The sequence below is a fragment of the Sinocyclocheilus grahami genome, unplaced genomic scaffold (assembly GCF_001515645.1).
Source record: "Sinocyclocheilus grahami isolate Dianchi unplaced genomic scaffold, SAMN03320097.WGS_v1.1 scaffold2853.1, whole genome shotgun sequence".
NCBI lineage: Eukaryota > Metazoa > Chordata > Actinopteri > Cypriniformes > Cyprinidae > Sinocyclocheilus > Sinocyclocheilus grahami.
Window position 1 is genome coordinate 28,847 of NW_015508028.1, and position 3,272 is coordinate 32,118.

The window sequence follows — 3,272 nt, forward strand, 5'->3', positions numbered from 1 at the left end:
TGTGAGAAAAAAAAACAATTACCTCTTTTATTTTTTATTCAGTGGCGGAAACGGGTTTCCATACAATTGGCATGGCTACAGTTCTCAGAAATAATAATTTTGTCCATTATCTATTATCCATTATCCCGGAGAGAGATCTTCATGTGTTTTGCCCACAACAAAACTTGTAAGTTACTTAATAAAATATTGTTAAAACAACATGCACAAGTGTTTTTTAGAATAATTTATAATTTAATTTAAATTATATTAAATTAAATGTCACATTCCACATGTAATTTTCAGGTGTTGTATGTTGGTCTGGAGCAGGTGGAACCTTCATAAAGATGATTAAGAGCAGGAATGCTCTTAAAAGCTTTCGGTATGGAGATAAAGGTTAGGATCATGATTTTCAAAAACATTACAGCACACCGTGAGTGTACGTTAGCACTGTTTGTTTCCCTAAGAACCTTTCAGTAATGAGTTCTTAAAAGAACCATTATTTTCTTAGTGTGGAGAACATTTAAAAAATCTAAAGAACAAAGAACCTTTTTCCATAAAGAACCTTTTGTGCACATCAATGCCAATAAAGAACCATTCTTTTTAAGAGTGTAAAAACGGGAGACAATGAAAACAAAAACAAAATAAAATGAAACTAAAATGTAACTGACATGTAGCCTAATAACATAATTTAAATATAAAAATTGCTATTTACAGTGTTAATAACTGTGTACTTTTGATCATATATAGCAGATATAAAATTTAACAAATTACATTTTAGCTATCTTACTAGCTTAGTGAGAGCTGAGTCAAAGCTTTTTCAATAAAATTATTTAAATCGTGTAGTAATTAAATGAATTTTGTTGAGTCTATGTTAGATATGTAATTTTAACTCGTTTTTGACTAGTTACCATCTGCATAATGTTGTGTTTATATGTAAGAAAATATTATACGATTACAATCTTGTCAAAATGGGTTGTTTGTGTGTTTTGAAACAGAATCATCAAGCATTTTGCAAAGAATAATTATAAGATCTATATTAAGATATCTCTCTCTCTCTCTCTCTCTCTCTCTCTCTCTCTCTCTCTCTGTCCAGGACCAAACTCCTTGTCATCGCTGGTTTCAAAGCACAAGATATAGACAAAGCAAGAGATTAGGGGTGCTCCGATTTATCGGCAGTCCCTCTAAAGGCCGATGTCATAAACCGATCTCAAGCTGATGATGCGCCTGTTGTGAGAGGTTTGGCATGACATACAGCGGCACGGTCTCAATCTCTGTCCGGTGCGGGTAAAATAATTATAATGCTGAAGGTGAGGTACAATTCATATTTCTTTATTAAATAACTTACAGAGTAATTTGAAAACTTTCTGTGAGACGTAATTTCACAAACAGCGTGAGTGAATCACTGTGCGCTCTCTCTCTTTCCCTCTCAAAATGTGCAGATATTGCTTCCTGTGATTGACGATCAATGATCAGCTCCGAAAATCCTAAGCACCCTTACACGAGATCACTCTGCTGTGAGGGTTTATGGCAGATGCCTGACATGCCAACGTGTACATCCCGAGAAAAAATCGGAATAAATGGTGAAGAATATGAGCATCAATTCACGGTTGTTTGTAAACAGAATCATCAAGCATTTTGCAAAGAATAATTATAAGATTCATATTAAGATATCTCTCTCTCTCTCTCTCTCTCTCTCTCCAGGACCAAACTCCTTGTCATCGCTGGTTTCAAAGCACAAGATAAAGACAAAGCACGAGATTAGGGGTGCTCCGATTTATCGGCAGTCCCTCTAAAGGCCGATGTCATAAACCGATCTCAAGCTGATGATGCGCCTGTTGTGAGAGGTTTGGCATGACATACAGCGGCACGGTCTCAATCTCTGTCCGGTGCGGGTAAAATAATTATAATGCTGAAGGTGAGGTACAATTCATATTTCTTTATTAAATAACTTACAGAGTAATTTGAAAACTTTCTGTGAGACGTAATTTCACAAACAGCGTGAGTGAATCACTGTGCGCTCTCTCTCTTTCCCTCTCAAAATGTGCAGATATTGCTTCCTGTGATTGACGATCAATGATCAGCTCCGAAAATCCTAAGCACCCTTACACGAGATCACTCTGCTGTGAGGGTGTATGGCAAGATCCCAAGACATGTTGGGATCAAGAGAAATGCCTGACATGCCAACGTGTACATCCCGAGAAAAAATCGGAATAAATAGTGAAGAATATGAGCATCAACTCACATCACGAAATAATAAATGATGAGCATTGCAATGTGTCTGTGGTCATTTTTCACTACTGGTCTTTTAAAAGAGAATATTTTTTTAAGTATAAATTGCATTTGTACTTGACATTTATACAGCTTAGGTATATGTTCTACATTTCAAAACTAATTTGATAGTAGCATATAAATATGGTAATATGATATAAAAAAAAGTTTGAAACATAAAACTTAAAAAGAGGTACAGAAAGTGAAACAAAATGTGTTCACTCTTCTGTCTTTTCATAAAGTGGTATAACCATCTTGTGCGTTTTGTTTAAAGGTACAATGTGTAATATTTTTGAGAATCTGTTTACAGAAATGCAATGTAACATACAAAACTATGTTTTCAGTGGTGTATAAATACCTTACAAATTTCACGTTATGTTTTAATTATCTTAGAATAAGCCATTTCTGTCTACATACACCGCGGCTCCCCCTCCATGGTTAAGTAGCCATTTTGCACCGCCATGTTTCTACAGTAGCCCTAAACGGACAAACTACTCTACAGAGCGCGTTTAGTCCCTGTTATTCTTCTTCGTTTCTTCCTCGTGTTCTTAGAGGCAGCTTGCATCGTCGCTACATTGAATACGCACGAAGAAGTAGTAGTAGTCGTTGTCTGGTTTATTAGAAGCAGAGGTCGTTTGTAGAAGTAAGAAATATTTGAACAAATGGAGGACAACTCGTATTATTTTGCACAAGAGCCGATAGCGTAGTTATTTACCATTACGTTAGCTAGCTGCTTCACTACTCTTATCTTCTACTAACTAGCATGTAAGAATCTAGGTAAAGGCAGCACATAAAACACTAACACAATGATGAATATGTAACAATAATATTTGCATTAACATATCTGTTTACTAGATAATTATTTACATATAATTTCTTAATTTATCTTTGTAAAGAAACCTCAACGCTTGACTGGCTACTTTCTGCTGTCTCAGATGACCACATCTTCTTCTTCTTCTGATATTTTATGGCGGTTGGCAAACCAGCTTTTGGTGCTTTTGGTCCACCTACTGGGATGGAGTGTG

The 3,272-nt window shown here is 35.7% G+C and overlaps 1 long non-coding RNA gene across 4 annotated transcripts; it reads left to right on the forward strand.

Annotated features, from left to right (window-relative positions):
- Positions 1 to 75: 75 nt before the first annotated feature.
- LOC107575744 (uncharacterized) lies at positions 76 to 2,249 on the forward strand. Of its 4 annotated transcripts, none has more exons than XR_001607934.1 (4): positions 76 to 166; positions 283 to 372; positions 1,681 to 1,894; positions 2,027 to 2,249. It is a non-coding gene; the product is annotated as an uncharacterized lncRNA (long non-coding RNA). The 4 variants fall into 4 exon arrangements; XR_001607933.1 differs by lacking the exons at positions 1,681 to 1,894; positions 2,027 to 2,249 and adding exons at positions 1,073 to 1,286; positions 1,419 to 1,456 and having other exon boundaries at positions 90 to 166; XR_001607935.1 differs by lacking the exon at positions 283 to 372 and having other exon boundaries at positions 124 to 166.
- Positions 2,250 to 3,272: the final 1,023 nt, after the last annotated feature.